At 44.4% G+C, this 27,179-nt stretch overlaps 24 pseudogenes; all 24 read left to right on the forward strand.

Annotated features, from left to right (window-relative positions):
• Positions 1-14,360: 14,360 nt before the first annotated feature.
• LOC148254033 (5S ribosomal RNA) lies at positions 14,361-14,479 on the forward strand (annotated as a pseudogene).
• Positions 14,480-15,359: 880 nt separating this feature from the next.
• On the forward strand, positions 15,360-15,478 carry LOC148254034 (5S ribosomal RNA; annotated as a pseudogene).
• Positions 15,479-15,681: 203 nt separating this feature from the next.
• LOC148254035 (5S ribosomal RNA) lies at positions 15,682-15,800 on the forward strand (annotated as a pseudogene).
• A 206-nt stretch (positions 15,801-16,006) lies between these two features.
• Positions 16,007-16,125, forward strand: LOC148254036 (5S ribosomal RNA; annotated as a pseudogene).
• A 561-nt stretch (positions 16,126-16,686) lies between these two features.
• On the forward strand, positions 16,687-16,805 carry LOC148254037 (5S ribosomal RNA; annotated as a pseudogene).
• Positions 16,806-17,012: 207 nt separating this feature from the next.
• LOC148254038 (5S ribosomal RNA) lies at positions 17,013-17,131 on the forward strand (annotated as a pseudogene).
• Positions 17,132-17,691: 560 nt separating this feature from the next.
• LOC148254039 (5S ribosomal RNA) lies at positions 17,692-17,810 on the forward strand (annotated as a pseudogene).
• A 206-nt stretch (positions 17,811-18,016) lies between these two features.
• LOC148254040 (5S ribosomal RNA) lies at positions 18,017-18,135 on the forward strand (annotated as a pseudogene).
• A 207-nt stretch (positions 18,136-18,342) lies between these two features.
• Positions 18,343-18,461, forward strand: LOC148254041 (5S ribosomal RNA; annotated as a pseudogene).
• Positions 18,462-19,021: 560 nt separating this feature from the next.
• On the forward strand, positions 19,022-19,140 carry LOC148254042 (5S ribosomal RNA; annotated as a pseudogene).
• A 206-nt stretch (positions 19,141-19,346) lies between these two features.
• LOC148254043 (5S ribosomal RNA) lies at positions 19,347-19,465 on the forward strand (annotated as a pseudogene).
• Positions 19,466-20,027: 562 nt separating this feature from the next.
• On the forward strand, positions 20,028-20,146 carry LOC148254044 (5S ribosomal RNA; annotated as a pseudogene).
• A 527-nt stretch (positions 20,147-20,673) lies between these two features.
• Positions 20,674-20,792, forward strand: LOC148254045 (5S ribosomal RNA; annotated as a pseudogene).
• A 210-nt stretch (positions 20,793-21,002) lies between these two features.
• On the forward strand, positions 21,003-21,121 carry LOC148254046 (5S ribosomal RNA; annotated as a pseudogene).
• Positions 21,122-21,680: 559 nt separating this feature from the next.
• On the forward strand, positions 21,681-21,799 carry LOC148254047 (5S ribosomal RNA; annotated as a pseudogene).
• Positions 21,800-22,360: 561 nt separating this feature from the next.
• On the forward strand, positions 22,361-22,479 carry LOC148254048 (5S ribosomal RNA; annotated as a pseudogene).
• A 560-nt stretch (positions 22,480-23,039) lies between these two features.
• On the forward strand, positions 23,040-23,158 carry LOC148254049 (5S ribosomal RNA; annotated as a pseudogene).
• A 206-nt stretch (positions 23,159-23,364) lies between these two features.
• LOC148254050 (5S ribosomal RNA) lies at positions 23,365-23,483 on the forward strand (annotated as a pseudogene).
• A 206-nt stretch (positions 23,484-23,689) lies between these two features.
• LOC148254051 (5S ribosomal RNA) lies at positions 23,690-23,808 on the forward strand (annotated as a pseudogene).
• A 532-nt stretch (positions 23,809-24,340) lies between these two features.
• Positions 24,341-24,459, forward strand: LOC148254052 (5S ribosomal RNA; annotated as a pseudogene).
• Positions 24,460-24,666: 207 nt separating this feature from the next.
• Positions 24,667-24,785, forward strand: LOC148254053 (5S ribosomal RNA; annotated as a pseudogene).
• Positions 24,786-25,335: 550 nt separating this feature from the next.
• On the forward strand, positions 25,336-25,454 carry LOC148254054 (5S ribosomal RNA; annotated as a pseudogene).
• A 532-nt stretch (positions 25,455-25,986) lies between these two features.
• On the forward strand, positions 25,987-26,105 carry LOC148254055 (5S ribosomal RNA; annotated as a pseudogene).
• A 556-nt stretch (positions 26,106-26,661) lies between these two features.
• Positions 26,662-26,780, forward strand: LOC148254056 (5S ribosomal RNA; annotated as a pseudogene).
• Positions 26,781-27,179: the final 399 nt, after the last annotated feature.

Raw genomic sequence — 27,179 nt, forward strand, 5'->3', positions numbered from 1 at the left:
TCCAAAACTCTTCTAGACTCTCTTACTGCTTTTACTTCAGAATTCCAGGGTATCTGATGAGTATCAGTCAGAGGTAGTTGTTTTGGGGGGAAGAAGATCTATTTTTCAGGTTGGAACTTTGGTAGTGGGTTTAGACTGGGTGGCAGAACCACTCTCTTTTTAGCGGAAAGTCAAGCATCAACATCCTCGCTCTCTCCCCTTCGAAAGTACACAAGAAAAAGTCCTAGTATCCCTATTTTCAGAGTAGGGTCAATCATGTCTCCTTCTTCGATCACCAGGTTCACTTTCTGATTTGGCAGTGGGTTCTTGTTGACATTCAGCTGATCAGCTTTGGGGATTTCCCCTTTCTCTATCAGGTCTTTCATTTTTTGCTTCAGTGTGTAATAGTTTTCGGTAGAGTGCCCTGGGGAGTTCAAGTGATATGCGCAGGTCTGAGTCGGGTCCTAGCCTTTGGGCAGCGGACTAGGGACTGGCTTAGCTGGGATCATAGGAATCTGTCCTCCATCAAGCATGAGTTTAAGTCCATCTGCATAACTGAAACCAAAACGAAAGGAGTGAATGCCCTCTTAAGGCCTTCTTATTGACGCTGTACTTGCTTTGACTTCTTTTTCTCTACTTGCTCTGGAGTAGGCCCTGCGGAAGGAGTCTTTTTCATTCTTACAGCAAGAAAGACATATGAGACCTTAGCTTCCTTCTTTTTCTTTTCATTCTTTCTGAGAGTCTTTGTGCCAGAAGATTAGGCTATTTTGCTCTGCTTCACAATCCAGCCATTTTGTATTCCCTTTTCAATCACCTCCTTTGACTAAGCTTGCAAACGTGGTGTGCCCTGCTCCACACAGCCTACTGTAATATTATCCGCTGAGGGTATAGATGAATGTCTTGATCATCGAACTTTCTTCAATGGGATAATCGGATGCTTAAGCCAATAAGATGGGCAAAGCATACCCCATAATCATAAAAAACCATCTCACTTCCTTCCCCAACTTTCAGTGGGCATGAGGCACTCTTTCTTGGCTTTCAGGCAAGTGAGGGGCCCACTACGCGCTAACTAGAAGAGCAGGAAAGAAGTATGTAATGTAAGTTCCTTCCTCCAACCAAGAGCTTCTTCTTGCAACATCCGATTCGTTCACAACTGATTGATTCAATAGCTCCTTCTTCTCAACCGGGGGATTCTTTCTAGCTGCCTATTCATGCCATCAATTCTTAGCGTAAACGTTGTCCTCTAGTTGAATGTCAGCGAATAAGATCGGCTTCTCATCTTAGATGGGCATGAAAATCCAATGGCTAGTTCTGGCTTGGCTTGAGATCAGAGAATTCCCTTCCTCGCTCATCTTACTGAAAAAGTTCCACAAGGGGCATGTTAACACTAGGAATTGCAATTTGCTCTTTCCTGCTACAGGCATTGGATTCCACTTTCACCATTAATAGACAGAAGAGAGATACAAAATAGGGTGATAGCTGACAGCCCTGCTAACTCGTCGAAGGCCTAGGGCATTAAAAGAATCGCTTGTAGATCGATACGCCCCTTATGAATGAAAAAGCCATTTTTAACTGACTCTCTCCTTGGATCTATGTGCTCCTCTGCTCTGGATCCATATATTAAGGACTAGGGGGAATAGAAAAAGAAGCTTGTGCCACTAAGGAAGAGAAAGGATTGATTCTTGTGACGAAAAGGATTGGAATAAGAAAAATGGAATCAAAGTCAGGCTTTCCCTTGTATAGGAAAAGAACATTGCTACTAACAAAGACAGGAAACAAAAAGAGATAGATGCGCTTACTACTTCGAAGTGACATATAAAATAGTCAGAGAATGGATCCCCAATAGCTCTTGCCCTAATAGCTTTTGACAGCAGACGATTTTGACCTTCGAGAGAATACCCAAATCTTTCCCACTACCGGACGATTTAGGATTGAGATGGGGTACCGATGTCTGATCCCAAGTCCCAAGGAATGTCGCGTTTTAGGTTGCTGTCGCGTCTGGGATTGTAGATTGAAATAGATTTGCTTTTCGAGTGGTTTTTGCATATGGGGTTGTTCCTCTCTAGGCCTTTAGCGGACGATTTCACTTTTTAAGGAAGAAGGGGAAGTTCAAGAATCAGCAGCTATTGAATCAGCTGTGAATGCTACCTATACCGGAGCTGCTAAACTAAAGGAAGTTACATCTAATCTAATAAGGAATATGGCATCGAATGAAAACGGAGAAAAGAAAGAGGCAAGCCTCTAATCAAAAATAGAAAAAGAAGGGGCAGACCTTCCATTTCCAGGTACAATCCTCCGCCTAAAGGCCTTTTTTTTTCCAGGAATCTGTCAATCGGAGGAGCACAACCAAGTTTAAAACCTCAAAGCCTTGCAAGGGATGTGAAGCCCTTCTTAATGTCTTCCACTCGCCCAGTGGATCTAGGAGGCAAGGGGAATCCGTTAATTGAATCCAATCCCATCCAGCATAGGCGGGTAGAGTTCAACCGAAACAACATATACGGATCCCCTCAACCCCTTTTTTCATTACTAATTGAATATTCTTCATTATTTGACTAAAAATGGAACAAATGATCTTCTTTTGTTCCTCAGTTGAAAAGAGATGTCTTGAGCAATCAGAGAAGCACTTTGATAAACAGATTTGATTTTGACCGACTCAATTAAGGTATTAGTGTTTGTTCTATTAGACAATAAAGATCGCATGTTTATACCAAACATAGCCCTTCCCCACCGTTGTATGCAGAGTGATGGACAGCGTAAGAATCTGCAGCTTTTTTGTTCTTTCTGCGGTGGGCAGTGCTGCTGCTTCTGCTCTTTCTCGCCCTCCTTGCTCCTCGAGCTACTTGCTTGAGATCCAGGTCTGAATCCAGAGAAGAGGCCAACCGGTCCACGCTCCCGATCCCAAGTTGACATGATTGCCACAAGTAAGCGTGATTAGTCTTTCAACCGTTGATTTTGTCAAATGCTCGAGGTGGAAGCCTTTGATTAGTAGGGGAGTAGGCGCCTTACCAAGCGCACGTCCAGATTCGAGGTTTTCACAACCACTTCTCCAAGGCCATTCCATGAGGCCTTTCCGAATGAGAATCACTATCCATGGAAGGCCACCTTCTATATCAATCATAGCAATCACCAAGTCAGAACTGGAAAATTAGCCAGATTCAGAGCGCGAATACAGAAAGGATGGAACCCTATTATATAACTGGTAACATCACGCTACCAAGATGAAGGCCTAAACGAAACCAATACGAGCAAGCAGACCAACGACTAGAGCAGACAACCTGATGCCTGTCCTAACTCAGAAAGGCCCAGACCGCGCTGAGGAAAGAATGGCACTTTACAAATAGGGGGCAATGAGAGCAGAGAGAGAAAGCCCCAGGCAGTGGTGTATAGCACTTCGAAGAAAGAACCTACCATCCAGAACAGAGATCAGCTCCCTCACCAACATCCAAACCCATTGGATTAAAGCCCTAGCGGATCTGGGATATTGCCCACTTTCTCGTATACTCGAGCTGGGCTATACTCTTTTTCGAACTCGTCCGTAGCATTCCACACAAGCATTGGTATTGACACAGTGCATATACTAAAACCTCATGCTGATATCTATAGTAATATTCTTGTGTAACTTCTGTCGTCCCGTTCATTGTGGTTCCTCTTTTTGGTTTTAATTGATTTATATACTCATCATCATCCCGCCGCTCCTACAAAGGCTTACTGATTTAAGCATAAGAAAAAAAAAGGGTCCTAGAGAATCAGCCCTTTGAATAAGCAGGCTTTCCCGATAGAAATAGTTGCATGCGAGAGATATCCCAATTCCGTGTATCCGGTTAAGCAAGCCCTGCCGCCAGCTTCCACCCAGACAAAAAACATGAGTGCCTAGCACGAAAGGTTGCTTTACTAAATAATAGTTGGCGCGTTAGCTCTTTAGTTTGAAATAAGGGGCGGAGCTTGAAGAAGCGAAGCGAGCCTAGAGTAGCAGCCTATTACGTTTTTCAAGCCCCTTTACTTGAGATTATATTAGTAAAGTGCTAGCGCCCCTATAGAGTAAGGGTCTTCTGCTATCAATGAAACTGAAAGAAAGACAAAAACCCAGTATAGATCGAGACTTGTAGTTTGATTCTTTACTCATTCCATACTGGGAAGAATTTCCTTGGACCACGTAAGAATTCATCGTCCGATTGAATCTTCTTGTTCCTGGATGCTCCATAGGAATTTCTCGCTATTCCTTTCCTCTAGTTCATTCCGAATCACAAGAGTCATCTTTCTTTTTTTTGTTATGGTAATGCAATGCAAGAGGTTGGAAATCTGGTTGTTTCTGATGATGAAAAGAGCTTTTTTCTTTTTTATGTGAAATTGATGAAAACGCGATATTTAAAGGTCAGTAATCTTAGAAGACGACTGTCGGTATCTGATGGTAAGAAACCTACGGTCGGTATATCTTTGAAAGCTCAGATGGAGAGAATAAACGGACTCCTCGAGGGTTACTTAAGGCACTTTAGTGCAAACCAGAAGGACTAGAGCTGTTGGATCTTGCTCAGTGCTGCTATAACTTAACAACCAAAAAGCTCTGCGTCGAACTTCAGCCCCTTCGAGTTGGCCACGGGGCAACAGCCTCTGACGCCCCACACCATTGCGAAAAGAGGGGGCTCGCCCATCAGCCTACTTTACCAAGAGGTGGCAGGCAAGATCGCAACGACCTAGCCCAAACCTACTTAAACTAAAGGCTTGGCCCGGTCTGAAGGAAGAAGAAAGTACTGTTCTGACATACTTTGTTGACAGCAAAGGCTATGTCAGGTCTAGTGAAGGAGAGGTACTGAAGAGAACCAACAATGTTCCTGTACAGTGTGGGATTTTCAAAAGGTTCCCGTTGATGATGAGAGAACTGTAAACCTGTAGCCATAGGAGACTTTTAGGGATTTGCACTTCCATAAACCATTTTTTATCAAGTCATGGATGTATTTACTCTGACATAAGAAAAGACCCCCATCATCTCGCCATGCTTATACACCAAGAAAATAGTGCAAAGGAAGGAAAGCAACCTTAATAGCAAACTCAGTAGCAAGAGAAGCAATGAGGCCACGAATCGCTCCAGCATGAGAACCAATGAGGACGATGTCATCAACATATATAAGAACATAGAGGGTTTGAGAGTCAAAGTGCTGAATAAAGAGAGAGGACCTTGGAGCCCACAAAACCAAGGCTGTAAAGAAAATTGCTGAGATGCATATACCAGGCACGTGGAGCCTGCTTGAGACCATAGATTGCTTTACGAAGCAGACAAAGGGATAATTTTGATCAACAAAGCCTTTGGGTTGCTTCATGTAGACCTCCTCCTCAATGTCACCATGGTTGAAGGCATTTTGTACATCTAGTTGATGTAGAGGCCAGCCACGAGAGACAGCAAGAGTAACTACCAGGCTCCATTCCAGGTAGTGGGTTTTACAACTGGATGGAAGGTCTCTTCATAGTCCAAGCCTTCTTCCTGACTAAAGCCTTGAGCACACAACCGTGCCCGATACCTCTCAAGAGAACCATCTGGTTTTTTTTTTATCCTTAACACCCATTTCCATGCTCAGTATCCAATATGCGTTATCATTACACCTTAATGCAATTCAATATTAGACCGTGAAGGAATGAATTCAAGAGTGAACAGCTGCGGTGGAGATGAAGGAGGTGGATTAAGAGCCGGTTGGGATAGAACCGGAAGGGGAGCCAATAGGTAGAGGGAGGGGCCCCACTGGCGCAGTAGCAGTGGTGTCAGAGAAAGTCTCAACGGGAAAAGCATTTTCATTAAAGACCACATGCCTAGATATGTACATTCTTCCTGATGGTAAATGCAAACATTTGTAACCCTAGTGCTACCCACTATAGCCCATAAAAACACAAGAGAGAGAGAGAGTTTTTAACTCTCATCTATTACATGCATGGGACAGTATCTAACCAAACACAAATGTATAGGAACACATATTTAGAGGCGGTTTTACTGCCATACAAGACAAAACCAGCAACCGACTATGATTATTTTATAATAATAAGAAATGCATTAATCTAACACTCCTCCTTAATGTATTTTTTGATTACTCCAAGCCAAGCATATTTCTTAATATCTCGAACTTTGTCCTTGGTAATGCTTTGGTGAAGATATCTGCAAGCTCTTTCTCTGTCTTGCAATATTTTAGCTCGATTTATCCTTTAGCATTGACTTCTCGTAGGAAGTTATATTTCATCGTAATGTGTTTTGTCCAGCTGTGATACACAGGATTTTTTGTCATTGCGATTGCTGACTTGTTGTCACATAGAATTTCTGTAGCTTCTTTTTGTTGCTCGCCCATGTCCTCATGTATTCTTCTGAGCCATATAACTTGAGATGCGGATCCCGCTGCTACTATGTACTCAGCTTCTACAGATGATTATGCCACAGAGTCTTCTTCCTTTGATGTCCATGAGAACACTCCAGAACCCAGTGTGAATGCATATCCTGAAGTACTCTTCATGTCATCCATTGATCCAGCCCAATACTGCTTCGAATAAACATCCGACTAGCTTTGAGATAGAGTAAGCTCCCAATCAGACTTCTATAGATTGAAGCATCTGTCTTTGCGGATCCGTCTTCCTTTTGTAGTTTCTCGTTGTTGACGAGTGGAGTAGAAACTAACTTAGAGTTGAACATTTTGAATTTTGTTAGGAGGTTTTCTTTGTATTTCTTCTGTGATATGAATATACCTTCTTTTTCTTGACTTATTTCGATGCCAAGAAAATAGTGCATCAAGCCCAACTCAGTCATCTCGAATATCTTCATCATATCTTCTTTTAATTCTTGAACCATCTTTTCACTATTTCCTGTGTAGATGAGATCATCCATGTAAAGTGAAAGAATTCGAGTCTCAGTCTCACCTTGGGTCTTGATGTATAGTGTAGGCTCACTTTCGCTCCTCCTGAATCCTTGATCTGTAAAGTACCTGTTAATTCGACTGTACCATGCTCGTGGTGCTTGTTTGAGCCCATACAAGGCTTTCCTTAATTTGAAGACTTTCTCTTTTTTATCTTTTACCTCGAAGCCTTTTGCTTCCTCCACATAAATTTCTTCTTTTAAAAATCCATTCAAGAATGCTGACTTGACATCGAGCTGATTCATTTTCCATTTCTTCTGAGCTGCCAGGGCGATTAAAGCTCGAATTGTATCTAGTCGAGCAACTGGAGCAAATGTTTCATTGTAGTCAATCCCTAGTAGTTGTGAGTAGCCCTTAGCTACTAATCTAGCTTTGTGCTTCTGAATTGAACCATCAGAGTTCAGTTTTGTCTTGTAGATCCACTTAACTCCAATGATCTCTTTGTCCTTCAGATGATCCACTAGCTCCCAAGTCTTGTTCTTCTCGATCATTCTTATCTCTTTTTCCATTGCTTTTACCCAAACTTCTTGCTTTGCTGCTTCTTCAAAGCTTTCTGGTTCCAAGACTGTGAAGTTGCAGGACTCGTAAGTTGATCTTAGTGACCCCACTCTTCTTGGTGGTCTTTCTGAAGAAGATTCCTCTAACGTTGAAGCTGATGGTTGAGAAGATCTTATTGATGATGGAGGTGTTGATGGCTGACTTGAAGATGGGGAAGATCTTGGTGATGATGAAGGTGTTGACGATGGCTGATAAGTTTCACTATCTCCGAAAGAGAAAGAAAGCTCTCCGACCTGAGTTGGTAGGCGTCACTTTTGCACCTAGTGAATTGGTTGACTTGTCTTTCTCCCAACCACCGTTAGGAACAGGACGTAGCTGCCTAACCCGCTCCCCCCTGTAGTTATGGAAGGTATTGGAATCTCAGTCATAGTCTCTCTCACGATACGCCTTGGGACTGTAGGCAAAAGGCGTAGCTCTAACTCTAACATTCCAAGCGAATCAAAGAAAAGAAAGACTTGAGGAGGGGCAGATGTGACTTTGTGTTCATCTTCTATCTGAGAAGTAAGCTAACAAGAAAATAGACTAACTTACTTAAGAGAAAGGACCGACACTAGTAGCTTCTTTTCGGGTAGACAGAGCGAATCCAATGGTACACAGACTCCGCCTTACTCCCTTCGCTCCTCTCCAACCAGTCGAAAAAGAGCGCTTACTCTTCTTGCAGCGGAGTCATTCACAAGAGAAAGACTAGCTATGGATTCAATAGCAGTTTTTTTCTAAAATAGTAAGAACGCATTCAATGTCATCTCTTCCTAAGTTTCTTAATGTTGTCAAGTAAGGTTGGTCTCAGTCTAGCTGTCCTCCTAGCAGCAGTCTATTCTTCTATCTTTGCGGTGTGGTAAGTAAGTATTGTATTGTGTAGCGAGGTTATCTTGGTTGGGGTCTATGCCCATTCGCCTCTCTTGCCCGGTCGAGAACTAAATTAAGCAAGATTCCAGCCCTCCTTCCTTGCATCCAACTTTTTATGGCAGCAGTCGATTGGATTACTAGGCATCCCTTGATAGCACGAATTGGGTGCGATTGCCCTCAGTTCTTCCGTCCTTCCCATAGCACAGCGCTAATGCCGACTGCAAGGGCCTCCCCCTCTCTTTTAGATTCTCGGAATTTCCCAAAAGCATCTGCTAAAGCCAATGCAGCATTCACAGCCAGCACAACAGCCAAAGACCCTATGATCCAAGAGCGGATTTATGGTCAATAAGTTACTTAACTTCCCACCTTTGCTACTAGTGGTCCCTACAGCAAGGAGGAGAGGTAAGACGTGTACATGAAAGCAAGCAAGAGAGCAAAACAGCTTATGGCTTCTTGGATCTACTCGCCATCACTCCCATTTTCAGAGGCAGTAGGAGATAGATCCATTCTTTCCATTACGACTGGAGCCTTATTTGTTTAATCTAGTAAGGGGGGGATGGATCAACACCATTTCTTCCTGTTGCCTATCATCAAGATTCATCTTTGATAGGCAGGCCCTAAAGACAATCGATATAATAGAATTGGAAATCAGCATCCATCATCCCTACCCGCGGGATGGGAGGGGAAGGGATGAGAGGAGTAGTCAAACCCCATTGACTCCTATACAGCTTAAATTCCATGATCTCCGTCTATTACCTCTATTGACGGATTACTGCCCCTTGTACAGAAGAAAGATTTGTATCATGTCTGAAGTGGGCTCATCGAAGCCCTATTAGTTCTGTATATTCAGGAAGAGGGCTATCAAATGGTCGACTGGGAAACCCATCAGGGTTCAAAAATCGTATACTTGAACGATGCCCTCTATCGGCGATAGTTCAACGAACTACTTTTGCGATGTCTGTCACATGAAGAAGCTCAGCAAGCCTTGCAAGAAGTACATGCTTGACTAATAGGGGCATAGTCATAGTGGTTTGCTGGGTTGGTTTTGCTCTCTACCTTTTCACGGGAGGATGGAAAGAAGAGAGGTCAACTAGAGTGGAAGCCAAACGACGGGGCTGAGAATTTGTGATTGATCCGAAGAACCACTGCCAGATACGATTCTGCTCCCCCTTCGTACTACCAAAAAATGAGATTCTTGCCCGGCTTAAGAAGGCTGCGGTGAGAATGAGGATCACTTCGGAACTCTAGGAGAATGGGCGTTTTAGGGCGGGATCTAAAAGCTCTCCAACGTCTTTCTACGCCTTCGGCCGTGAGAGGAGAGGGTCTTTTGGCTTCCTCAGGGCCGTGTGAAGCTTAGCTTGCTTTAGCAGCCACGTGATGATTCAAGTTCGTGGTAGGCGTAGGAGCTGGGCGAAGCTCAGGTGGTGATGCAAGTGCGCGGTGAGCGTAGTAGCCCCCTCGGGCATGCTCCTTGTACAACTAAGCGAAGAGCTAGTGAGGGCCAGAATGGAATATCGTATGTAGTGTAGAATTGGATCTGAAGCTCTTTACTAGGATTGGAACAAGCGAGGAACGAGTGACCACAAGCTCCGCTTAAGCGCTCGACATGCAGTTAGCTCAAAACATGTTCATCATGTGGCCGAGCAAAGCGCACCTGTGTGAAGCAGCCTAGCATCACTTTAGATAGAAGCAGAATGGATGACTTACAACTGAAAGTCAGTTCTTCGGATCGAGATATCGTACGACGTAATGGAGATCTTGGTCTAATCTGGTGGTTCGTGGAATTTGGGACCTAACGATGTTCAGTTCGTCACATGAACGAGAGCGACCCTCATCTTTCCCTTTTCAGGGAATGGCTGCAATCACAAGCAAGTGATTGAATGAGTGGGGGGGGCTTCGAAAGCACATACGGGATAAGCAGGTCTTTCAGGAGACGGTCTAAAAAAGGGTCCGATTCAGAAAGAAAAAAGAACTCTCAACAAGCTGGAACTAATCAAGATCAATAGGAACTAGAAAAAAGGGTAGGTTGAATCTATTGACAAAGTTCATTCCACGACGATCTATATGGAAGGGCACTTTTGTTAATGCATTCCTGTCGAAAAAGTGTGTTTTTTTCAACTCCGGCTCCAGCGCCTTTTTTGAAGACTTTTTATTTTGCCCCGAAAGAAAAACCTTGATTTGGTGCCCCTCCAAGATCCCCGAAAAACTCAGGCTCAGGGGGGCCTTTGCCTTCATTTCTTGAAGAGCACAAGGTCACCTCTTCATCAATAGAAAGAAAGGCCAGAAAGCATTTTGTGAATTCCCCCCAGAATCCAAGAAGAAAATAGTGGTAAGTGATGAGGGGGCGGCTCTCTTGTGATAGTCATTGTGAACTCATTCCATTTTTGGAGGATTCGTTCCCTATTCCTGCAGCTGAGAAGCCTCAAGCTCCGCCCCCTTACTCAACTTCTATAAAAAAAAGCCCTTTCTTTTTTTATTACCTTCCTCGCGTATGTATAAGATCGAATCCATTTGATTTCTAAAACGGATTACTAATCCTTAACTTTTCGAGGAATCCTTCATCAGTGGTTGTGAATGAATGATTTTTCTCAATCTTTTCGACCTTGGTTCCGTAGGAACAAGTCAGAAAGATTGAGAAATAGAACCTTGATTCGTTCTCAATAGCCATGAGATGATCATCTTAGAGTGATCCTTTTGTCGACGGATGCTCCTATTACACTCGTAGTCTCTGAAGGATGAGAACCAACTATGTAGCATCTATATCGAGAATCAAAGTCTTGTATAAATAATTTGTCCGATCCTTGTAGGAACTACCCGTAATAACGAACTTGCAAAATGGATCTGTTTATCATAAAGAGATTCTTTGTTCCTGACCCTGCTTCACCTTAATTGTTATTTGAACAAGTCAAAGTTATGTCTTGGTCTGAGTGGGGATAGCTTTTCTCTTCTTCATGTCCATGGAGTTTTGAAAAATCCAAACATCTCAGAGATAGATAGAGAGGTAGAAATTTCTCAAACGAACCGCACTCCTTCGTATACGTCAGGAGTCCATTGATGAGAAGGGGTTGGGGAAAGCTTGAACCCAATTCCTACAGTGATGAATATAAGCACAATTGAAATTCCTGGGGAGTTATACATTCCACGCGTGATTGCTCACTACCAACGACGATAAAACCTGATCGAGCCCGAGGTTGGATTAAACCTTCGGAACTCACAAGGAAATTGTTGCCAGTTAGTCCACCAAGAAGATAAGGGAAAGGGATAACCCCCAACTCTTCCTTCACCGGAAACAAAGGTGGTCTCCAGTCAAGGCCCAACTGTGAAACAATGTCAAAAAGGCGCCACTGCAGACCCCAGCGTACAAGCTCAGGGTCTGTTGTAGTGCATCGCCAATTTGTATTGACAAGCTCCATAGTGAAGAACTCTTCCATTTTGACAGAGGGATCTAATGCAGTGATATAATACCACTTGCAGTAGTTCAACCAAGACCGAACCCAACCTCTAAACAATGACCACTCTAGAAAATCATGCATACCCTCGAACTCAAACAACTCTATCAGAGCGAATTTCAAGTCCTTAGGTTTCATAAATTCTCTCAATATAGCGACCAAATGCCCATGAAGATAAGGGTTAAGCGGTCGACCATGCCCCAACCAATAATTATATGGAAGAGACACCTTAGTGTGGATACCGACCAATCTCTGAGTTGATCGAGTTACCACCAAAGCCACAAAGGACTATCTAAATTTCTGCTTTTCTACCGATAAGCTCCAATTGCATCATAGGAATTAAAAAAAAGGGCTCTTTCGTATACTTATAGTTATTATCGTCAATTCTTTCATTTTGATAGTTTTTTCGATTACATGGATTATACCTATTTGCACAAATACCTCGACGAGTCCCGCTCGTTAATATATAGAGCCCCATAAGCATATCTTGCGTCGGTACAGAAATGGGATCCCCAATAGCTGGAGACAAGAGATTCATATGAGAAAACATAAGTAAACGAGCCTCCACTTGAGCCTCTAAAGAGAAAGGCGCATGAACAGCAATTTGATCCCCATCAAAGTCTGCATTGAATCCCTTACGAACTAATGGATGTAAACAAATAGCGCGTCCTTCCACTAAAATGGGTTGGAATGCCTGTATGCCTAATCTATGCAGAGTAGGCGCTCTATTTAGCAATACAGGATGCCCCTGCATAACTTCTTGAAGTATTTCCCATATAATAGGCCCTTTTTCCCGAATTTCACTCTTAGCAACTCCCATGTTCGAAGCAAGATGTTGTCTAATTAGACCACGAATTCAAAATGTCTGGAAAAGCTCTATTGCTATTTCGCGAGGCAATCCACAACGATGTAATGAAAGTGAAGGTCCAACGACAATGATGGAACGCCCCGAATAATCGACCCGTTTGCCAAGCAGAGTCTCACGAAATCTTCCCTCTTTTCCTTCAATTACATCTGAAAACTACTTGTAAACCTTATTATGACCATCCCTCATTGGTTGTCCACGGATTCCATTATCAAGAAGTGTATCCACAGCTTCTTGTACCCATTTTTCCTGACACATTACTAATTCCCCTGGCGTAGATCTACTTGTTGTTAATAGATCGGTAAGAGTATTGTTACGATGGATAACTCTTCTATAGAGTTCATTAATATCTGAACTCATTAGTTTACCCCCATCTATCTGAATGATCGGCCTCAACTCGGGAGGAAGAACCGGTTTCAAATTAATATATATATATATATAAATATATATTAACGGCTGGCTGGTTTTTATGCAAAAAAAAACAAAATGGGATAGGATTTCCACTCATAAGGAAGGAAGGTTAGATACCTTTGACAGGGTTGTCTTTTTGGTTGAAATGGGATGGTGTTCAAACTCCCGAAATGCAGTCTAGATAGCGGGCCCTCCCCTTTCCGACTGGACTGACTCGGGGAAGGGTCAATCTCCTCTGGAGCATGCTACACAGCCACTCATTCATCCTGATAAAATAGTAGAATCTATCTCTCAGCGATTCTTTTCTCCGCCAATAACCCCTTCCCAACCAGCCCGCCGCCTATCCCGGAATGAAATGAGAGAAAATAGAAAGAACGCGAAGCGCTAGCGCTATAGGATTGGTTTTTTTTTTTGGGGAGAAAGCTCGCTTCTTCACAAGCTTATCCCCGCCCCGACAGGCAGGTCTCCCCATCTCTCCTAAACTTCCCCCGGTCTTCGGCCCGAGCTGTATGAGGCAGAAACTCGTCCCACGTACGGTTCGGAGGCCGAGCCCCACCCCAGCAGTAATGGTGCGGCTTAGGTCAACTAACACAAAGAAGATACAGTTCACTCAACGATTGTCTTTGGGTTCCGAACTCCATATGGGGAAGGAGTGTTGTTGTTTGTGAGGTCTCGATCATTTATATGGACCCACTTCTCATTCCATTTGTGGGAATTTGATGATCTATAAACCGTCCCTAACGAACGATCGGCTCATGTTTGAGAATGATGAATCACTTCGTGCCGACCTCTTGCTAATCAACTTTCCGACCTCATATGAGAATGGAAAACTGGAGCATTTTCTACATCGGTGGATGAAGAATCGCAAACATAAGCATTTTTGGTTAACCATGTTCCCAGAAAAAAGATACTTTCGAGAAAGGATGAGCACGACTGAAGTGGCTATACATACAAATCTATTTACGGATCTATATGCTTCGATTGGAACTGGAAGTTCCAGAATATGAGGCTGGTATACCACCATAATAAAACTGCCTTTTCTTTTTTTTGATTCGGATAGGATTTATGTTGGCTTCGTTGGGAGGCTTGCGTAGTTTGTTACGTCAGCTCCAAAAGGATAAGTTGCGTTGGAATCGAGAAAGTTCCATGCAATTCATAATTGCATAAAAGGAGTCAAAGTACTGGCTGCGGCGCGTCAAGGCACTTCTTCGATGGTCCCCGTCTCGCCCGCCTATGTAGTAGAAAAACTCTGAGTTTGACGTTGAATAGCCATAGTGAGTTCATCACCAGTGGCATAAGCAGAGGAGGCATAAGTTACCGGAGGGGGAAGAAAGGAGGAGTGTATATATTTGCAGCGCGAAATGAAACAGGTACGATCATACCAGCACTAATGCACCGGATCCCATCAGAACTCCGCAGTTAAGTGTGCTTTGGCGAAAGTAGTACAAGGATGGGTTACCTCCGGGGAAGTTCTCATGTTGCACCCATTTTTTTTTTCAGATGGGTCGTTCGACGTTACACGCGACTAGAACTATGGTCCACTGGTTTATACGCAAATGTGAGTCAAGACGTAGGGACATTTTAATAGATATTAGAACGAGAAGGAGAGGTGAAGTGTGAACGCACCAGGAAACAAATGACGGGAGGGGGAAGAAAGGAGAAGTGTATGTATTTACAGCGCGAAATGAAACAGGTACGATCATACCAGCACTAATCACCAGATCTCATCAGAACTTCACAGTTAAGTGTGCTTGGGCGAGAGTAATACTCGGATGGGTGACCTCCCTGGAAGCCCTCGTGTTGCACCTATTTTTTTTTGGATGGGTCATTCGACGTTATGCGCGAATAGAATTATGAACCGTTGGTTCATTCGAAATGGTGAGTCACAGTGCCGGGGCATTTTACTTGATATTAGAATGAGAAGAAGAGATGCAGAGTGGACGCACAAGGAAACAAATGACGGGAGAGGGGATGGAAGGAGAAAGAGTGTATTTATTTGTAGCGCAGAATGAAACATGAGCGATCATACCAGCACAAATGCAACAGATTCTATAAGAACTCCGCCAGTTAAGGGTTCTTGGGCGAGAGTAGTACTAGGATGGGTGACTTCCTGCGAAGTCCATATATTTCACCCATTTTCTTGGGAAATCATCGTGTTGCACCCATTTTTTTGCAAATGATTCTTTCGACGTTACGCGCGACTGGAATTATGGTCCGCAGGTTTATTTGCAAATGTGAGTAACGATGCCGTGACATTTTACTTGATATTTGAACGAGAAAGGGAGGTACAGTGCGCACGCACAAGGAAACAAATGACCGGAGGGGGAAGAAAGGAGGAGTGTATGTATTTGCAGCGTGAAATTAAACAGGTGTGATCATACCAGCACTAATGCACCGGATCCCATCAGATCTCCGCAGTTAAGTGTGCTTGAGCGAGAGTAGTACTCAGATGGGTGACCTCCTGTGAAGTCCTCGTGTCGCACTAATTTTTTTTCAGACGGGTCGTTTGACGTTACGCGCAACTTGAACTATGGTCTGCTGGTTTATACGCAAATATGAGTCAAGCAGGGGCATTTTAATCGATATTAGAACGAGAAGGAGAGATGCAGTGTGAACGCACAAGGAAATAAATGATGGGAGGGGGGAGGGAAAGAGAAGGAGTGTATGTATTTTGAGCACAAAATGAAACAGGTGCGATCATACCAGCACAAATGCACCGGATCTCATTAAGACTCCGCAGTTAAGTGTGCTTTGGCGAGAGTAGTACAAGGATGGGTTACCTCTTGGGAAGTTCTCGTGTTGCACCCATTTTTTTTTCAGATGGGTCGTTCGACGTTACGCGCGACTGGAACTATGTTCCGCTGGTTTATATGCAAATGTGAGTCAAGACGCAGAGACATTTTAATTGATATTAAAACAAGAAGGAGAGGTGAAGTGTGGACGCACCAGGAAATAAATGACGGGAGGGGGAAGAAAGGAGAAGGAGTGTATGTATTTGCAGCGCGAAATGAAACAGGTGCGATCATACCAGCACTAATGCACCGGATCCCATCAGAACTCCGCAGTCAAGTGTGTTTGGCCGAGAGTAGTACTCGGATGGGTGACCTCCTGGGAAGTTCTCGTGTTGCACCCATTTCTTTTCGGATGAGTCGTTCGACGTTACGCGCGAATGGAATTATGAACTGCCGGTTGATTCGCAAAGGTGAGTCACGGTGCTGGGGAATTTTACTTGATATTAGAACGAGAAGGAGAGATGCAGAGTGCACGTACAAGGAAACAAATGACGGGAGGGGGGATGGAAGGAGAAAGAATGTATGTATTTGCAGCGCATAATGAAACATGAGCGATCATACCAGCACTAATGCAACGGATTATATCAGAACTCCGCAAGTTAAGGGTGCTTGGGCGAGAGTAGTACTAAGATAGGTGACCTCCTGCGAAGTCCTTATATTTCACCCATTTTTTTGGGAAGTTCTCGTGTTGCACCCATTTTTTTGTAGATGATTCTTTCGACGTTGTGCGCGAATTGAATTATGGTATGCAGGTTTATTCGCAAATGTGAGTCACGGCGCCGTGGCATTTTACTTGATATTTGAACGAGAATGGGAGGTGCAGTGCACACGCACAAGGAAACAAATGACGGGATGGGGAAGAACGGAGAAGGAGTGTATGTATTTGCAGCGCAAAATTAAACAGGTGCGATCATACCAGCACTAAAGCACCGGATCCCATCAGAACTCCGTAGTTAAGTGTGCTTGGGCGAGAGTAGTACAAGGATGGGTTACCTCCTAGGAAGTTCTCATGTTGCACCCATTTTTTTTTTCAGATGGGTCGTTCGACGTTACGCGCGACTAGAACTATGGTCCACTGGTATATACGCAAATATGAGTCAAGACGCAGGGGCATTTTAATTGATATTAGAACGAGAAGGAGAGGTGAAGTGTGAACGCACCAGGAAACAAATGACAGGAGGAGGAAGAAAGGAGAAGGAGTGTATGTATTTGCAGCGGAAAATGAAACAGGTGTGATCATACCAGCACTAATGCACCGGATCCCATTAGAACTCTGCAGTTATGTGTGCTTGGTCGAGAGTAGTACTCGAATGGGTGACCTCTTGGGAAGTCCTCGTGTTGCACCCATTATTTTTCAGATGGGTCGTTCGACGTTACGCGCGAATGGAATTATGAACCGCTAGTTCGTTCGCAAAGGTGAATCACGGTGCCGGGGCATTTTACTTGATATTAGAACGAGAAAGAGAGATGCAGAGTGCACGCACAAGGAAACAAATGATGGGAGGGGGGATTGAATGAGAAAGAGTGTGTATATTTGCAGCGCAGAATGAAACATGAGAGATCATACCAGCACTAATGCAACAGATTCTATCAGAACTCCGCAGGTAAGCGTACTTGGGCAAGAGTAGTACTAGGATGGGTGACCTCCTGCGAAGTCCTTATATTTCACCTATTTTCTTAGGAAGTTCTCGTGTTGCACCCATTTTTTTGCTGATGATTCTTTCGACATTACGCGCGACTTGAATTATGGTCTACAGATTCATTCGCAAATGTGAGTCACGGCGCCGTGGCATTTTACTTGATATTAGAACGAGAACGGGAGGTGCAGTGCGCACGTACAAGGAAACAAATGACGGGAGGGGGAAGAAAGGAGAAGAAGTGTATGTATTTGCAGTGTGAAATTAAACAGGTGCGATCATACCAGCACTAATGCACTGGATCCCATCTTAACTCCGCAGTTAAGTTTACTTGGGCGAGAGTAGTACTCGGATGGGTGACCTCCTGGGAAGTCCTCGTGCCGCACCAGTTTTTTTTCAGGCGGGTCGTTCGACGTTACGCGCGACTGGAACTATTTTACGCTGGTTTATATGCAAATGTGAGTCAAGAAGAAGGGGAATTTTAATCGATATTAGAATGAGAAGAAGAGGTGCAGAGTGAACGCACAAGGAAACAAATGATGGGATGGGGGAGGGAAGTAGAAGGACTGTATGTATTTTCAGCACGAAATGAAACAGGTGCGATCATACCAGCACAAATGCACCGGATCCCATCAGAACTCCGCAGTTAAGTGTGCTTTGGCGAAAGTAGTACAAGGACGGGTTACCTCCTGGGAAGTTCTCGTGTTGCACCCATTTTTTCTTTCAGATAGGTCGTTCGACGTTACGCGCGACTGGAACTATGGTCTGCTGGTTTATACGCAAATGTGAGTCAAGAGGTAGGGGCATTTTAATTGATATTAGAACGAGAAGGAGAGGAAAAGTGTGAACGCACCAGGAAACAAATGACGGTAGAGGGAAGAAAGGAGAAGGAGTGTATATATTTGCAGCGCGAAATGACACAGGTGCGATCATACCAGCAATAATATACCGGATCCCATTAGAACTCCACAGTTAAGTGTGCTTGAGCGAGAGTAGAACTCGGATGGGTGACCTCCTGGGAAGTCCTCTTGTTGCACCCATTTTTTTTCGGATGGGTCGTTCGACGTTACGCGTGAATGAAATTATGAACCGCTGGTTCATTCGCAAAGGTGAGTCACAGTGCCGAGGCATTTTACTTGATATTAGAACGAGAAGGAGAGATGCAGAGTGTACGCACAAGGAAACAAATTACAGGAGGGGGGATAGAAGGAGAAAGAGTGTATGTATTTGCAGCGCAGAATGAAACATGAGAAATCATACCAGCACTAATGCAACAGATTCTATCAGAACTCCGCAGGTAAGCGTAGGTGGGCGATAGTAGTACTAGGATGGGTGACCTCCTGCGAAGTCCTTATATTTCACCCATTTTCTTGGGACGTCCTTGTGTTGCACCCATTTTTTTGCAGATGATTATTTCGACATTACGCGCGACTTGAATTATGGTCCCCAGGTTTATTCGCAAATGTGAGTCACCGCGCCGTGGCATATTACTTGATATTATAACGAGAACGGGAGGTGCAGTGCGCACGCACAAGGAAACACATGACGGTAGGGGGAAGAAAGGAGAAGGAGTGTATGTATTTGCATGGCGAAATTAAACAGGTGCGATCATACTAGCACTAATGCACCGGATCCCATCAGAACTTCGCAATTAAGTTTGCTTGGGCGAGAGTAGTACTCGGATGGGTGACCTCCATGGAAGTCCTCGTGTCGCACTAATTTTTTTTCAGATGAGTCGTTCGACGTTATGCGCGACTGGAGCTATGATCCACTAGTTTATACGCAAATGTGAGTCAAGAAGCAGGGACATTTTAATCGATATTAGAAAGAGAATGAGAGGTGCAGTGTGAACGCACAAGGAAACAAATGATGGGAGGGGGGAAGGAAGGAGAAGGAGTGTATGTATTTTCAGCACAAAATATAACAGGTGCGATCATACCAGCACAAATTCACCGGATCCCATCAGAACTCCGCAGTTAAGTGTGCTTTGGCGAAAGTAGTACAAGGATGGGTTTCCTCCTGGGAAGTTCTCGTGTTGCACCCATTTTTTTTTCAGATGGACCGTTCGACGTTACGCGCGATTGGAACTATGGTCCACTGGTTTATATGCAAATGTGAGTCAAGACGCAGGGGCATTTTAATTGATATTAGAACGAGAAGGAGAGGTGAAGTGTGAACGCACCAGGAAACAAATGACGGGAGGGGGAAGAAAGGAGAAGGAGTGTATGTATTTGCAGCGCAAAAATAAACAGGTGCGATCATACGAGCACTAATGCAGCGGATCGCATCAGAACTCCGCAGTTAAGTGTGCTTTGGCGAAAGTAGCACAAGGATGGGTTACCTCCTGGGATGTTCTTATATTTCAATCATTTTCTTGGGAAGTTCTCGTATTGCACCCATTTATTTTTTCAGATGGGTCGTTCGACGTTTCGCGCGACTGGAACTATGGTCCGCTGGTTTATATGCAAATGTGTGTCAAGACAGAGGGGCATTTTAATTGATATTAGAACGAGAAGGAGAGGTGAAGTGTAAACGCACCAGGAAACCAATTACGGGAGGGGGAAGAAAGGTGAAGGAGTGTATGCATTTGCAGCGCAAAATGAAACAGGTGCGATCATACTAGCACTAATGCACCGGATCCCATCAGAACTCCGCAGTTCAGTGTGCTTGGATGAGAGTAGTACTCGGATGGGTGACCTCCTGGGAAGTCCTCGTGTTGCACCCTTTTTTTTTCGGATGGGTCGTTCGACGTTATGGGCGAATGGAATTATGAACCGCTGGTTCATTCGCAAATTTGAGTCACGGTGCCGGAGCATTTTATTTGATATTAGAATGAGAAGGAGAGATGCAAAGTGGACGCACAAGGAAACAAATGTATTTGCAGCGCAGAATGAAACATGAGCGATCATACCAGCACTAATGCAACGTATTCTATCAGAACTCCGCAAGTTAAGGGTGCTTGGGCGAGAGTAGTACTAGGATGGGTGACCTCCTGCGAAGTCCTTATATTTCATCCATTTTCTTGGGAAGTCCTCGTGTTGCATCCATTTTTTTATAGATGATTCTTTCGATGTTACGCGCTACTTAAATTATGGTCCGTAGGTTTATTCGCAAATGTGAGTCACGACGCCGTGGCATTTTACTTGATATTTGAACGAGAAAGTGAGGTGCAGTGCGCACGCACAAGGAAACAAATGACGGGAGGGGGAAGAAAGGAGAAGGAGTGTATGTATTTGAATCGCGAGATTAAACAGGTGCGATCATACCAGCACTAATGCACCGGATCCTATCAGAACTCCGCAGTTAAGTGTGCTTTGGCGAAAGTTGTATAAGGATGGGTTACCTCCTGGGAAGTTCTCGTGTTGCACCAATTTTTTTTTCAGATGGGTCGTTCGACATTACGCGCGACTGGAACTATGGTCTGCTGGTTTATACGCAAATGTGAGTAAAGACGCAGGGGCATTTTAATTGATATTAGAACGAGAAAGAGAGGTGAAGTGTGAACGCACAAGAAAACAAATGAGCGGGGGGGGTGGGGAGAAAGGAGAAGGAGTGTATGTATTTGCAGCGCGAAATGAAACAGGTGCAATCATATTAGCACTAATGCACCGGATCCCATCAGAACTCCGCAATTAAGTATGCTTTGGCGAGAGTAGTACTCGGATGGGTGATCTCCTGGGAAGTCCTCGTGTTACACCCATTTTTTTTGGATGTGTCGTTCGATGTTACGCGTGAATGGAATTTTGAACCACTGTTCATTCGCAAAGGTGAGTCATGGTGCCGGGGCATTTTACTTGATATTAGAATGAGAAAGAGAGATGCAGAGTGGACACACAAGGAAACAAATGAAGGGAGAGGGGATGGAAGGAGAAAGAGTGTATGTATTTGCAGCGCAGAATGAAACATGAGCGATCATACCAGCACTAATGCAACGTATTCTGTCAGAACTCCGCAAGTTAAGGGTGCTTGGGCGAGAGTAGTACTAGGATGGGTGACCTCCTGCAAAGTCCTTATAGTTCAACCATTTTCTTGGGAAGTCCTCGTGTTGCACCCATTTTTTTGTAGATGATTCTTTCGACGTTACGCGCGACTTGAATTATGGTCAGCTGGTTTATTTGCAAATGGGAGTCACGGCGCCGTGGCATTTTACTTGATATTTAAAACGAGAAGGAGAGGTGATGTGTGAACGCACCATGAAAAAATGACGGGAGGGGGAAGAAAGGAGAAGTTGTGTATGTATTTGCAGCGTGAAATGAAACAGGTGCGATCATACCAGCACTAATGCACCAGATCCCACCAGAACTCCGCAGTTAAGATTGCTTGGGCGAGAGTAATACTTGGATGGGTGACCTCCTGGGAAGTCCTCGTGTTGCACCCATTTTTTTTCGGATGGGTCGTTCGATATTACGCACGAATGGAATTATGAACTGCTGGTTCATTCGCAAAGGTGAGTCACGGTGCTGGGGAATTTTACTTGATATTAGAACGAGAAGGAGAGATGCAGAGTGCACGTACAAGGAAACAAATGACGGGAGGGGGGATGGAAGGAGAAAGAGTGTATGTATTTGCAGTGCAGAATGAAGCATGAGCGATCAAACCAGCACTAATGCAACGGATTCTATCAGAACTCTGCAAGTTAAGGGTGCTTGGGCGAGAGTAGTACTAGGATGGGTGACCTCTTGCGAAGTCCTTATATTTAACCCATTTTCTTGGGAAGTCCTTGTGTTGCATCCATTTTTTAACAGATGATTCTTTCGACCTTAGGCGCGACTTGAATTATGGTCTGCAAGTTTATTCGCAAATGTGAGTCACGGTGTCGTGGCATTTTACTTTATATTTGAACGCGAACAGGAGGTACAGTGCGCACGCACAAGGAAACAAATTACGGGAGGGGGAAGAAAGGAGAAGGAGTGTATGTATTTGCAGCGCCAAATTAAACAGGTGCGATCATACCAGCACTAATGCACCGGATCCTATCAGAACTCCGCAGTTAAATGTGCTTGGGCGTGAGTAGAACTCGGATAGGTGACCTCCTGGAAAGCCCTCGTGTTGCACCCATTTTTTTCGGACGGGTCGTTCGACGTTACGCGCGAATGGAATTATAAAGCGGTGGTTCATTCGAAAAGGTGAGTCACGGTGCCGGGGCATTTTACTTGATATTAGAACAAGAAGGAGAGATGCAGAGTGGACGCACAAGGAAACAAATGACGGGAGGGGGGATGGAAGGAGAAAGAGTGTATGTATTTACAGCGCAGAATGAAACATGAGCGATCATACGAGAACAAATACAACGGATTCTATCAGAACTCCGCAAGTTAAGGGTGTTTGGGCGAGAGTAGTACTAGGATGGGTGAGCTCCTGCGAAGTCCTTATATTTCACTTATTTTCTTGCGAAGTCCTCGTGTTGCACCCATTTTTTTGCAGATGATTCTTTCGACGTTACGCGCGACTTGAATTATGTTCTGCAGGTTTATTTGCAAATATGAGTCACGACGCCGTGGCATTTTACTTGATATTAGAACGAGAACGGGAGGTGCAGTGCGCACGTACGAGGAAACAAATGACAGGAGGGGGAAGAAAGGAGAAGGATTTTATGTATTTGCCGCACGAAATTAAATAGGTACGATCATACCAGCACTAATGCACCGGATCCCATCAGAACTCCTTAGTTAAGTGTGCTTGGGCGAGAGTAGTACTCAGATGGGTGACCTCGTGGGAAGTCCTCGTGTCGCACTAATTTCTTTTCAGACGGGTCGCTCGACGTTACGCACGATTTGAACTATGGTCCGCTAGTTTATACGCCAATGTGAGTCAAAAAGCATGGGCATTTTAATCAATATTAGAACGAGAATGAGAGGTACAGTGTGAACGCACAAGGAAACAAATGATGGGAGGGGGGAGGGAAGGAGAAGGAGTGTATGTATTTTCAGCACCAAATGAAACAGGTGCGATCATACCAGCACAAATGCACCGGATCCCATCAGAACTCCGCAATTAAGTGTGCTTTGGCGAAAGTAGTACAAGGGTGGGTTACCTCCTGTGAGGTTCTCGTGTTGCACCCATTTTTTTTTCAGATGGGTCGTTCGATGTTACACGCGACTGGGACTATGGTCCGCTGGTTTATATGTAAATATGAGTCAAGACACAGGGGCATTTTAATTGATATTAGAACGAGAAGGAGAGGTGAAGTGTGAACGCACCAGGAAACAAATGACGGGAGGGGGAAGAAAGGAGAAGGAGTTTATGTATTTGCAGCGCGAAATGAAACATGTGTGATCATACCAGCACTAATGCACCGGATCCCATTGGAACACCGTAGTTAAGTGTGTTTAGGCGAGAGTAGTACTCGGATGGGTGACCTCGTGGGAAGTCATCTTGTTGCACCCAATTTTTTTCGGATGGGTCGTTCGACGTTACGCGCGAATTGAATTATGAACCGCTGGTTCATTCGCAAAGGTTAGTCACGGTGCCGGGTAATTTTAGTTCATATTAGAACGAGAAGGAGAGATGTAGAGTGCACGCACAAGAAAACAAATGACGGGAGGGGGGAATGGAAGGAGAAAGAGTGTATGTATTTGCAGTGCAGAATGAAACATGAGCGATCATACCAGCACTAATGCAACAGATTCTATCAGAACTCCACAGGTAAGGGTGCTTGGGCGAGAGTAGTACTCGGATGGGTGACCTCCTGGAAAATCCTTGTGTCGCACCAATTTTTTTTCGGACAGGTCGTTCGACGTTACGCGCGACTGGAACTATGGTCCGCTGGTTTATACACAAATGTGAGTAAAGAAGCAGGGGTATTTTAATCGATATTAGAACAAGAAGGAGAGGTGCAGTGTAAACGCATAAGGAAACAAATGATGGGAGGGAAGAGGAAAGGAGAAGGAGTGTATGTATTTTCAGCACGAAATGAAACAGGTGCGATCACACCAGCACAAATGCACCGGATCCCTTCAGAACTCCGCAGTTAATTGTGCTTTGGGGAAAGTAGTATAAGGATGGGTTACCTCCTGGGAAGTTCTCGTCTTGCACCCATTTTTTTTTTAAAATGGGTCGTTCGACGTTACGCACGACTGGAACTATGGTCTGCTGGTTTATACACAAATGTGAGTCAAGACGCAGGGGAATTTTAATTGATATTAGAACAAGAAGGAGAGGTGAAGTGTGAACGCACCAGGAAACAAATGACGGGAGGGGGAATAAAGGAGAAGGAGTGTATTTATTTGCAGCGCGAAATGAAACAGGTGCGATCATACCAGCACTAATGCACCGGATTCCATCAGAACTCCACAGTTAAGTGTGCTTGAGCGAGAGTAGTACTCGGATGGTTGACCTCCTCGGAAGTCCTCGTGTTGAACCCATTTTTTTTTGGATGGGTTGTTCAACGTTACGCACGAATGGAATTATGATCCGCTGGTTCATTCGCAAAGGTGAGTCACGGTGCCGAGACATTTTACTTGATATTAGAACGAGAAGGAGAGATGCAGAGTGCACGCACAAGGAAACAAATGACGGGAGGGGGGATTGAAGGAGAAAGAGTGTATATATTTGCAGCGCAGAATGAAACATGAGCGATCATATCAGCACTAATGCAACGGATTATATTAGAACTCCCCAGTTGAGGGTGCTTGGGCGAGAGTAGTACTAGGATGGGTGACCTCTTACGAAGTCTTTATATTTCACCCATTTTCTTGGGAAGTCCTCGTGTTACACCCATTTTTTTGCAAATGATTCTTTCGACGTTATGCGCGACTTGAATTATGGTCTGCAGGTTTACTCGCAAAAGTGAGTCACGGCACCGTGACATTTTACTTTTATATTTGAATGAGAACGGGAGGTGCAGTAGGAAACAAATGACGGGAGGGGGAAGAAAGGAGAAGGAGTATATGTATTTGCAGTGCAAAACTAAACAGGTGTGATCATACCATCGCTAATGCACCGGATCCCATCAGAACTCTGCAATTAAGTGTGCTTGGGCGAGAGTAGTACTCAGATGGGTGACCTCCTTGAAAGTCCTCGTGTCGCACTAATTTTTTTTCAGACGGGTTGTTCGACATCACCCGCGACTGGAACTATTTTCCGTTGGTTTATACGCAAATGTGAGTCAAGAAGCAGGGACCTTTTAATCGATATTAGAACGAGAAAGAGAGGTGCAGTGTGAACGCACAAGGAAACAAATGATGGGAGGGGGGAGGGAAGGAGAAGGAGTCTATGTATTTTCAGCACAAAACGAAACACATGCGATCATATAAGCACAAATGCACCGGATCCCATCAGAACTCCGCAGTTAAGTGTGCTTTGGTGAAAGTATAACAAGGGTGGGTTACCTCCTATGAAGTTCTCGTGTTGCACCCATTTTTTTTTTCAGATGGGTCGTTCGACGTTACGCGCGACTGGAACTATGGTTAGCTGGTTTATACGCAAATGTGAGTCAAGACATAGGGGCATTTTAATTGATATTAGAACGAGAATGAGAGGTGAAGTGTGAACACACCAAGAAATAAATGACGGGAGGGGGAAGAAATGAGAAGGAGTGTATGTATTTGCAGCGCAAAATGAAATAGGTGCGATCATACTAGTACTAATGCACCGGATTACATCAGAACTCCGCAGTCAAGTGTGCTTGGGTGAGAGTAGTACTCGGATGGGTGACCTCCTGGGAATTCCTCGTGTTGCACCCATTTTTTTTCGGATGAGTCGTTCGACGTTACGCGCGAATGGAATTATGAACCGCTGGTTCATTCGCAAAGGTGAGTCACGGTGCTGAGGCATTTTACTTGATATTAGAACGAGAAGGAGAGATCCAGAGTGCACGCACAAGGAAACAAATGACAAGAGGGGGGATGGAAGGAGAAAGAGTGTATGTATTTGCAGCGCAGAATGAAACATGAGCGATCATACCAGTACTAATGCATCGGATTCTATCAGAACTCCGCAAGTTAAGGGTGCTTTGGCAATAGTAGTACTAGGATGGGTCGCCTCCTTCGAAGTCCTTATATTTCACCCATTTTCTTGGGAAGTCCTCGTGTTGCACCCATTTTTATGCAGAAGATTCTTTCAATGTTACGCGCGAGTTTAATTATGGTCCGCAGGTTTATTTACAAGTGAGAGTCACGGCGCCGTGGCATTTTACTTGATATTTGAACGAGAACGGGAGATGCAGTGCGCACGCACAAGGAAACAAATGATGGGAGGGGGAAGATAGGAGAAGGAGAGTATTGCAGCGCGAAATTAAACAGGTTTGATCATACCAGCACTAATGCACCGGATCCCATCAGAACTCCGCAATTAAGTGTGCTTGGGCGAGAGTAGTACTCGGATGGGTGACCTTCTCGGAAGTCCTCGTGTTGCACCCATTTTTTTTCGGATGGGTCACTCCACGTTAAGCGCGAATGGAATTATGAACCGCTGGTTCATTCGCAAAGGTGAGTCACGGTGCCGGGGCATTTTACTTGATATTAGAACGAGAAGGAGAGATCCAGAGTGCACGCACAAGGAAACAAATGATGGGAGGGGGGATGGAAGGAGAAAGAGTGTATGTATTTGCAGCGCAGAATGAAACATGAGCGGCCATACCAGTACTAATGCAACGGATTCTATCAAAATTCCGCAAGCTAAGGGTGCTTGGGCTAGAGTAGTACTAGGATGGGTCACCTCCTTCGAAGTCCTTATATTTCACCTATTTTCTTGGGAAGTCCTCGTGTTGCACCCATTTGTTTTGCAGAAGATTCTTTCGATGTTACGCGCGAGTTTAA

This window comes from Carica papaya, chromosome 5 (assembly GCF_054855325.1).
Source record: "Carica papaya isolate Zhongbai chromosome 5, ASM5485532v1, whole genome shotgun sequence".
Classification (NCBI taxonomy): Eukaryota; Viridiplantae; Streptophyta; class Magnoliopsida; order Brassicales; family Caricaceae; genus Carica; species Carica papaya.